Consider the following 11,257-nt stretch of genomic DNA (forward strand, 5'->3'; position numbering starts at 1 on the left):
ATAATTTATAGATAAGGCCTAGAGTGCAATTATATTCTTATAGTGGTATTGAATATAATTAATGGTAACTTTGGACTTGTCAAGAGTTGACGGAAAAGCCCAAGGCCCATTGGAGCTAGTGTCTTATTGGTCCCTTTGGTCCCATCTCAAGCCACAAACTAAAGCCCAATTGGGTAGGCCCAAAAGGCTAACCCAATTAGAAATCAGTCATTATTTAATAAGTGTTATTAAATAAAGAAACTAAGAGAATGTTTTAACGTACGTAAGATGAAAAGAAAAAGAAATCAGTTTTTCTCCACAAGAAGAAGAAGAAGGATTTTTCTTTGAGAGTTTATGTACAAAAGGACTGATTGAGAGACCACACATCTTGAGCACCATGTGGAATTGAGATGAAGATTAAAGGTATTCTCAAGTCAAGGTTTTGAAATTCACTGCATCAAGGTACGCTTTCTATTCTTTGATTCTAGAATTCATGGTTACATGTTTGTCTTTCATGATTGAAGTAGATCCGTTTCGTGTTTTTGTTGCTTCCGCTGCGTGTGTTTTTACATGATTGAAGTACATTCGTTTCATGGTTATCAAATTCGTATATAATATTATCCAACACTCTGAATAACCAAACCCATTAAACTTATCTCAAGTGAATATTTTATATCTCCGTTAAGAGATTATGAATTCCCTAAAAGTTTCAGTAGAGGATATCTTCTTGAACTCCTCATTGGTGACCGCACTGAATAAAGCATTCAATGCCCTGCTGTTAAAGTTTGCCGCCTTAATCTTGGCTTCTTCCCAGTCGGCCGACGCTTCTTTTAGCTTGGTCTAGCTAATTTTTACAGCTTGCCACAACCTTCTCATCTAAAAACTGCAAAAAAGCTCTCATGTGTACTTTCCAGTATGCATAGTTAGTGCCATCAAATAAAGGAGGTATAATTAACGACTGTCTTCTATCCATGACAAACAGGGGTCATTGGATCAACACAGCAAAGATTAAAACCTAATCAGAATGTGCCTGCTCTGATACCACTTGATAGGTGAAAAACATATTGACCCCTTGTGATTAAATTAATTGATTAATTAGAAAAATTATTAATTAATCAAATTAACATGAAAATGCGTGGTAGCATAAACAAATCACTAATAAACTAATTATGCAGTGGAAAATAAATAATACGGTGATTTGTTTACAAATGGAAAAAACCTGATGGCAAAAACCCCACTGGGTGATTTTCATGTCACCACTCCCGAAATTTCACTATTATTACAACAAGCAGTTATAAGTAAAGGAATCTCAAGTACCTTACCAACCTACAGTTGAACCCTTACCCCAATTCCCAATTGGACTTGTTCTGTAGTGACAATTCCCCTTTTGATGCACGACTCCCAAGTATGTGACTAACCAATGTGCGGATCCCAGTACGCAACTTCAATCACCAACTAAAGAGAGTTGTCGACTACAAAGTTCTTTAGTTCATTCACGATGAAGATTAAGAAGATGCTTGGTCATAAAACCCAAAGGTGCACATACACAGCAACTTCTTCAAAAGAGATGAACTAGGACAAAACTTTGTCTCCGGTCACAAATTGCTTGATCAAACTTTGCTCAATGCTTGTGCAACTTGTGTACTCTTTGACGGTCCTTAAAACAATCCTTTTATATGTCTAAGGTTAGGAGAAAAGAAGGCCCAAACACATAAACACGGATCCCAAGAAATCATATCAGAAATTCTGATTTTTGTAAATCTCGACAGATAAAAGCTGTCGAGAAGCTGTCGAGCACATGGGCTTGAGCAACTTTCTAAACCTCGACACATACTAGCTGTCGAGCTATAATAAACTTGCGCTTTCAGCTTGTTTTCTTAGACAGACTTGAAGGCTTCAACACTTGATCTTGAAACATGGTTTCTTGAAGTATCGCAACACATTCTAGATCTACCCAATTACAAGTAAAGTGTGTTTTGTTAAAGGATTAGCTAATTACATAAAAAAATGACATATGTTCTTAACAAGTGAACCACATATATCCTAACAGAAGCATGGTAGACTGAAGGAGTATATTCCATCTCATTCTTTATTGTGATGTCTTTATGATCTCCTTTCAAAGCAAAGTTGGTAATATCATATTAAATTTGGTACTTTTCGGTAGAGTTTTTTGATCTATTAGATAGAGAGGTTTTTTTGTGCTTTCGTTGTTGGAATTATGGATTTTAAGTTTCAACCTTGAAATTTAATCTCAAATTAAGCAAAAATAGAAATACATGTTTGATCTGATTCTCTCTCTTATATACCTACAACTGTTCTTGTTGTCTTTTTGGGTTTTTGTTATAATATGCAACATTGGTTACACATTGTTGGATTGGATATTAGCTTTAGGATGTTGATTATAATGACAAAATTTTGTATAACCTTATACACATTCTTAAAGCTTTTGAAGGATAGAAGGATGCAAACTGCAATCAAAAGAGTCCTTTCACCTTGCAAATGACAGAGGATATGAGAATGCAATTTGTAAATCTATTTAGCATTGGCTTTATAAACAAATTGATGAGTGCTAATGTAAGTTCTTTAAGATTTTCAAATTTTAAGGCATTTGATTTGCTAAAATCTTTTAAAAATAAAATTTTTGACTTTTTATTGACCTCTCCAGAGCTTATTACATCATTATCATTTTTGTAAATAATTTTTTTTAATCCAAACTTAACTAGGAGTGAAATTCTATCTATCAAGTCCAACTTAAACTCAAACTCATCATTATCATTTTTTTAAACAATTTTTTTTTCTAAGTCATTTCACGTTCAAGCAATGACTTCTTCATCAAATTGTAACATAAATTGAAGTCATATAAAACTGAAGCCTTTGACTTTTTATTGATCCCTCTAGAACTTGCCACATCATTATCATTTTTTTATAAATAAAATTATTTTTTTAAGTCCAAATTTAATAAGGAGTGAAACTCTATCTCTTCAACAAGTTTAACTTAAACTCAAACTCATCATTATTATTTTAAAAAAAAAAAATTGTAAGTTATTGCATGTTCAAGCAATGGCTTGTTCATCAAATTGTAACACAAATTGAACTCATACAAGAACAAATCATGCAATAGTGTAATTTCTTAATCAATTTAAGATTTTATAAAATTATTTTAGTCTACCTCACAAATAGGTAGATTCCCATACGTAGTACGGGTTAACGACTAATATATACTATTATTAAGTCAACCCCACTTGATTTTACATTTTCACCGGAGTTTAGGCTTTGTTTGTTTCGGCTATAAAAGGAATACAAAAAATATTTTACACCATGGGGAGTGTTTGGATTGGTCAAAAAATTCAATCAAATGGAAAATGATTTCCATTGACTGTAAAATATCAACCCCTGAAGTGCAAAATAGTTTACACTTCTATTTTACTTTCAAACCACTTACACCACATTTTCATCCTACCTGAACTCTGAGAGAGAGAGAGAGAGAGAGAGAGAGAGAGAGAGAGAGAGAGAGAGAGAGAGAGAGAGAGAGAGAGAGAGAGAGAGAGAGAGAGAGAGCACTCACCTAAACTCCGACATGGCTCCTCAACCATCACCGTTGCTACCGCCTCAAGCTCGAAGCCATCGCCGTTGTTTTTTGGACTCAAGGAAGAGAGAGAGAGAGAGAGCACTCACCTAAACTCCGACATGGCTCCTCAACCATCACCGTTGCTACCACCTCAAGCTCGAAGCCATCGCCGTTGTTTTTTGGACTCAAGGAAGCTCTTTCTCTTTTCTCTTCCTCTCCAATTTACAAACCGATCTCCGATCTCCGATCTTCGATCTCTGATCTACAAACTGATCTCGTTGCTATCACCTCCTTCAGACCTACCCACTAATCTAGCCTCCTTCAATCCTTCTGTGGTCCTTTACCTCTCTCTCTCTCTCTCGATTGGTGCTTATCTTTTAGAAAGATTGAATTTTTTTTTGGTTATGTTTTTTGTTGATTTGGTTTATATATTTGGACTTCCTATTATAATATTTGTTTCAAAGTTGAGAAAATGTGAGAGAATGTGTTTTCTAGAGGATTTTTAGGAACACAACCAAACACCTTAAAAATATTTTCCAAAGCATTTTTTGTGATGCGACCAAAAGCCTGAAAATATTTTAATTTCTAAAAAATATTTTCACTTGAAAATATTTTACACTCTGAAATCATTTTACATTGAGCCAAACACAACCTTATATTGTATTTCCAACCAAGGATTTGATTTAATTTGACCTGAGTCCATTTTTAATTCAATAGTTACAACGTTTTGGGTGAGTATTTGGAAATATTTTTTCCATTTAGCCTTAAATATATAACAATTTTGTTTCCAAAAAAAATTGAGAAGTAGCATCTCGAGTTTTTAAGACTCAAGTTCCATGATAGAGCTCGACTCTTAAATGTTCGAGTTACTATGCTGGCGCACAGCTGACATGGCAAGTTATCCACGTGGAACCTATGTAGAAGTCGAGTATTATAAACTTGAGTTCTATTAAAACTCTAGTCGGAGAAACTCGGTTTCCTTAAATGCGCAAAGTCAAAAAACTTTCAAATACTCAAATTTTCAAACACACTTAACCCAATATTCATACACACAAGACCAACACACTCAGTCATCGAAACACTCAACCCCCAGACACCTAAACTAGCGACCCTTAGGCCATGTTTGGTTTGCCCAATTCTCATCACCCATAACTCACTTTTACTGAGACATACACCATTTGTACTTTTTTGGCTTTGTTTTCGTTTCTCATTTTCCATCACTTATAACTCAAAAAAGTGAGTTAGAGTGAGTTATGGGATTGGTGGCAAAGTTGTAATTTTATAGAGTCAAGTGGGTCCCAGCCGAAGGTCTAGTCACATCAAATGCAAAGAAGTTATGGGAGCCAACGATCATATGGACTGTTCATGTTCAGCTTTAGTGCAATCACCTTATTTTTGTCATTCACTCTCATTTTCTCTCTACACTTTCACTCTATTTGCTCTATTCTTGTTTCCGAAAGGTGAGAAAAATTTCTCATATCATCTGCTCTGTTCTTCATGCATTTGGGTTCGGATTTTTTTTTTCTTCGAAGCTGGTTCTGGTTTTATAAGTTTGATCATATCTCTCTCTACTACTTCACTAAAGGGAATTTCTAACAAATATTTTTACCATTTGTTGTTGGTTTTTTTTTCAGATTTGCTTGATATTCGCTGATCTACTACATTCCTTCAGCTTCTCTCCCTTCCAAGGTAAAACAATGGCTCTTTTATAGTTACAATGTCAATGACTCTGTTTGTTTAGGTTTATTACTTTATGAAATCTAAATGTTTTGGTTATAAATTTTAATCTTTTTATTGTTAGAGACCATTGTTGGTGGCTGTACTCTTTCTTTATTTGCCTCAGTGTGTGCATGTTTTTTAAATTTATGTAATCTACTATTTTGGTTATAATTTTTACTCTTTCTATTGTGTTTGAGAACAATGTTGGTGGCTGTATACTTTATTTGTTTGCCCCAGTTTGAACATGATTTATTAATTTATGCACTCTACTATGAGGTTGTATTTAACAGCATTTCAAATATATCTTCCCTTTTCATTCTAAAGATAAATTCCATTACATGCCTGGCTATATTGCAGTTGTGAATATATGTTTACAATGTCAGCTGTTTGTATTAGATGTTTTTATGGTCCCCTAAGATAGAAGAAATGTTAGTTGACATTGTTATGGAACTAGATCTCAGTGACACTTGGATACATGGTGTGTTCAGTGAACCTTTGTGAGAATTAATCACGCAAAATCTGAATGAATGAACATGGATGGATTTGGTCACTCCCAATGTCATTAGAAGGTTTCGAAAGATTGTGCACAAGCTAATCAAGTGTATGTAGTGGAATGGATTTGTTTCGAGTTGGAGGCATCCTGCTAGTGGCAATCCAAGTTTGTATTGGAACTGGTTTTACTGTGACTAACATACGTTGTAGCTTATGTTCAATTAAGTACTAATTGAAATATTTTGTTATATTCTTTGTAACTTAGATCAGGTTATTATTCAACATTTAGTTGAACATGTTAGTTATAGGTAACGTTTTAGGCACTATGTACAAGTTCCATTATGCCAGCTTTTGGACAATATAGCAGACATGGCATGATATTTGTAATTTTCAAATTACTATGGGCAACAGAGTGTGTATTACTATGGTGTTGTTTTATTTATTTACGCAGTTAGGGATTGATAGTGGCTACATAATCCACTCACAATGGCTATGTATTACCCATATACAGTGGAGTATGTAATACCATTGCGACTTTGCTATGTTTTTATATGCATTTAATGTTCACCATGGACACTTATCCTAGTTTGCAAGGAATATGAATGTTTTCAAGCAGCTACATCATAAATGTTGTGTTTGTTGCATGACACTGCTTACAATGTGAGATATTTGTATTAGATGGAAAATGAACCACAGGAAGCGGATGACAAGATATGATCTCCCCATGTAGAACAAAATTTTATTGACATTATGTTGGAGAAACAAGTGAAAGGAAATATGGAAAATGGTATGTTTAAGAACCCTATGTAGTTGGCAATGACAAACGATCTTAATGCATGGACAACGAAAAATTTCCTAACGAAGCAGGTCATTCAAAAACATTATAGGCTTCGACAAAAACAACGCAAGTGGACCTAACTTCTAAAACACATGGGCTTGGGTTAGGATGAGATAACGCAAATTGTTACTTGTGCTAAAGAGGTTTGGGCATATGTGGTTGTAGTATGTTTGTTAATCACACATAAAATGCCCTATTTTACTGCTTTCAATTTTGAACTTAGTTTATGGTAATTGATCCTTGCTGCAATATTGTCATTGTAGGGCGATCCTAAGACAACAAATTTAAGGAAAAAGGGATGTCCAAATTATGACAAATTGAAGCAGCTGTTTGCCCCTAGTACAACAATTGGTGCCCTTCAAATATCTTCAAACACACCAGCCCTAGACAGTGATGAAGAGCGTGCCCTAGAGGAAGAAATGGCTAATGAGGGTGATCATACCAACTTGGAGGATGATGACTACTACACCCCAAAGGGAGGATGACATAATAGTTGACGGTCAAACCCAACATGTTGAAAAACGTCCCATGCAAGAGCCATCTGTTAAGTGTAAGAAGGTTTCTAAGAAAGGAGATAGGGTAAGTGACATGACTATTGCTCTAAAGGAGTACATCGCAATGACGAAGGTAAGGTTTAGTGGTAAAAGGGGAAAGGCTAGCGGTAGCTCTGACCAGTTTGCTAAATCCACTACTAGAGGTGATCCTTACTTGGCAAGGCCATTCAGGTACTAAATTAGTATGAAGACCTGAACAATAAGTCATATGTTAAGATCTCCATGGCTCTTTAGCAAAAGAAGCATCATGTGGTGTTCATGGGCATGCCATAGCATATGAGGAAGACATGGATGGAGGAAATTGTGAACCCATCACATGACTGAAAACTTTGTGTTGTTTGCTGATTTAATGTGTTTATTTGTAATCTTTAAGACACTCTTAACACTGGTTTGTGGTTTATTTGGAAAACTTGGATTGTTATGATTTTATATTTTTAGATGACGTTGAACAATTCTACAATTTGGTTTATTGTTAACTTTGGTGTGCTTATTTAGTTTTGCAATTTGGTTCTAGCAATTTGGTTCATTTTTGTTAACTTTGATGAGCATAACTATTATTTACATATCGTGTCTTTCGTGTCTTTGATGAGTTGAACTATTATTTACATAACTTTGATGAGCTGAACTATTATTTACATAAATTTGATTAGCTTAACTATAAATGTGATACTGTATATTCCATATCATTTGTACTAAAAGGTTGTTATTGCAGGGTATTAGTTACTATGTCTAATGACAATGACTGGTAGGCATTTTTACAATTTAACTTCAATCATGCCTATTTCAACCCCAACGCTAGTATGAACTCTGGTGATGACACCGACAACAATATGTCAAATTTAGAGTCAGATGATGATAGTGAAAAAGAGTTTGATTTGGTGAATCCCATTGTTAGTGAAATGTTTGCCTATATGCAATGACATTATGATAAACAACTAATGCGGACAAGCATATTGAGTGGAAGTGGATATATGGATGAAGTCAATGATGGTAATCTAGCTCAATGTCAGGAGATGTTTCGCATTCGCATGACACTCCCTTTGTTCCTTCACTTAGTGGATGAATTGAGGCAACATGGATACTTGAGGGAAGGCAAGGGCGATGTCAATGTCTAACAAGCAATGACCATGTTCCCGTATATAATACCCATATGCGGTGTGTTAACAGGTTTCAACACTCAATAGAAACTGTTTGTTGGTTGTTTCGTAAGGTGTTACGGGTGGTTCATTCATATGGGAAACACTTGATCAAAACTGATCCAACCGCTGTAGGCCTCCCAGTTCATCTTCAAGTGAACAAGTATTACCCTTGGTTTGAGGTATGATTGTTCCCATCTCTTGGTAATTTCTTGTGTTAGTTTGTTGTTAGTTTACCAATTGTCATAAGTCTTCCCTTCCAATATTTACATAAGGTGCATGACACTTACTTTGTACGATGTTGTAGAGATCTATTTGGGCTATTGATGGCACACACATTAGTGCTCGACCTCCTTCAAACCAAACAACGACGTACAGGAGCTGAAAGAGTACTATAACCACAAATGTCATGTGTGTGTGTGAACGCGACATACGATTCACTTATGTACATTCTGGATGGGAAAGTAGCGCTAATGACTCAAAGGTGTTGGGCGAGACCATTAGTGATCCAAAGCATGGATTTCCATGGCTGCCAACAAGTATTGAAAGTGGAAATTAAATATATGGTTGACAATTTTGCATTCAACTTAACTAATCTGTATTGACATGTTATTTTTCTTCGTAAATAGGATCATACTACCTTGTTGATTCCGGCTACCCAATTGGTACCCGTTTTCTTCCACCACATAAGTCCACTAAGTATTGTTGATATCGTATTTTGTTCACCTTCGATTTGCGTGCCAGGCCCCAAAAATTCAAAAATATTATTCTCTCCATGGGGCCACAAGAACATCCAAAATGATGTGGCGCAACCCGTTCGGACACCGGAGCCCCCAAAGTGCCTATTTCAAGTAAAATGAACAAAATGCCCTTGGTCAAGCCTGGGTTGACCGAAAGTCAAACAAAGTCGAAATCCTCTCAAAACAGCACCTTTCATAGTTTTACATCAAATCCGAGTTTTTCGAAAATTTTTGGCAATTTTGACCAAGTTTAACTTTAAGTTGACTCTCGGTGGGCCCTAGAAACTCTAATTTTGATCCGGCCGTCAGAACGGGTTGAAACCAATGTCATTGCGAAGATTATCAAATTATCAGTCCAACAACTATTCATGGGTTAAAATTGGAGTTAGAACAGCCGAAATATCATTAAAACCGGGTTAACACACCAATCGATGCACTGCTAACTTCCGAGAGTCATAACTTTTGATCCAACCATTGGATTTTCAAGTTCCATACATTTTTAGAAATAGGAAGTCAAGATCTTTCAAGGTGTTAAGATCAACCTAATCTGATACCTTTTGAAGGTGGCGGCCCTTGAAGGGCCGCTGGTAGACCTATAAGGGCCATCACCTTGTGATCCATGCCAGGGCTATAAAAGGCCCTAAGCACCTCCAAACCCAAAAAAAATAGGAACTTTTATGGGTTTTGCTCTCTGCCTGGACGTTTTTTACACATTTTCCCTCTCTTCCAAACACATTTTTACACATAAAAACATACAAAAAACACATCCAAGCCTCTTGATTCTTCCTTCTTCACTAAAAATACAAAGTATTGTTCTTATACCCAATCTTCTTCTCCTTAGTTCTACACTTTGGATTTGGGGTTTAGGGGTGTGGATATAGCTTTTTAGCTACTATCCACACCCCTAGCTCTCTAAATCTTTTCCTAGCATTTATCTTGTTTTCTCTTGCCTTAATAACATGATTTATTGCTTTATCTAGTATGTTTCTTGCTTTACCTTGCTTCTAGCATGTTCTTGATTTATTTCCATGTGCTTTCATGTTTTTTACATGTTAGTTACCCTTTTCTTACTTGTTTTATACTTTGTGCCATGTATTCTATGTTAGATCCTTTCTTTTTTATGTGTTGATGTTTGGGTCTATATGTTCACATGCTTGATATTATGTCTCCGACTATCCCTTGCTTAGATCTACATGTTTGAATGCATGTTCTATGCTCCTATGTCTATATCTATGCCTTCACATGCTTGTATGCTTGGGTTTGCGTTCTCCCATGCCTTTATGTTTATATATACATACTTAGATGTATATCCATATGCCTACTTGTGCATTTCCATGCTTATATGTGTAGATTGGTGTGTTTACATGCTTAGATCGATGTTCTCTACATGCTTTATGCCATCATCTATATGCTTGGGTGCTCAAGTTTATATGCTCAGGCCTAGACCTTGTTTGTCATTCCATGTGCTATTGTAGCCCTTTTGTTCCTTTTATTGCATTTTCTTGTGTTTTGGCCTAATAGTTAGGACCCGATATAGACCCTATGATCTTTGTCATCGTTCATACACCAAGGCCCACATCAAAGGGTTTGGATCATCCTATTTATTAGGATTAGTGCCCTTAAATCCTATTGTATGATGCCATGTATGATATTATATATTACATTATGTATGACTTAATATTGTGATTACTAAATTTGGTTTATTATTATCTAAGATAATAGTAACATGAATATTTGGACATTATCATATAGTCCATGAGATGCATAGTATGTGATTTAGTCACAGAAGATATAAGTTATAAGTTCTTTGTAAACTCAGAATTTTAGTTCATAGTCGGGAGAGAGATACAAGGGTTGGATCTCACGGCCTCTATTATCGGTTCATAGTAGTGTGGGTAAGCACCTCGTCTTGGCGTATATGCCTCGCAATCCCAAAGAAGGGTGTTTATTTCATTGTACTACAAGATTGAATTTACCCGTTTAAGGTAGTGTGAAGGGGTCTTGGCACATATGCTTCGTGATCCCAAAGGAGGGTGTTTTGTTTCATGGTACTGCAAGTTTAAACACTATAAGGAGGATGAAATGTGATTACCCATGATTCTAAATAATGGTGTACATAAGACTAAGTATAATGTTAACCTCCCAAATGAGCTATGTCATTATTACTTAGATGCTAAAGTTAATATGACATACTATTAGTGTTTGATAAGAATTATCATGATAGCACTAAT

At 35.6% G+C, this 11,257-nt stretch overlaps 1 long non-coding RNA gene across 1 annotated transcript; it reads left to right on the forward strand.

Annotated features, from left to right (window-relative positions):
* Positions 1-4,901: 4,901 nt before the first annotated feature.
* LOC111987548 (uncharacterized) lies at positions 4,902-7,577 on the forward strand. Its single transcript, XR_002880314.2, has 3 exons — positions 4,902-5,007; positions 5,182-5,236; positions 6,860-7,577. It is a non-coding gene; the product is annotated as an uncharacterized LOC111987548 (long non-coding RNA).
* Positions 7,578-11,257: the final 3,680 nt, after the last annotated feature.

The sequence above is a fragment of the Quercus suber genome, unplaced genomic scaffold (genome assembly GCF_002906115.3).
Source record: "Quercus suber isolate HL8 unplaced genomic scaffold, Cork oak 2.0 scaffold_764, whole genome shotgun sequence".
NCBI lineage: Eukaryota > Viridiplantae > Streptophyta > Magnoliopsida > Fagales > Fagaceae > Quercus > Quercus suber.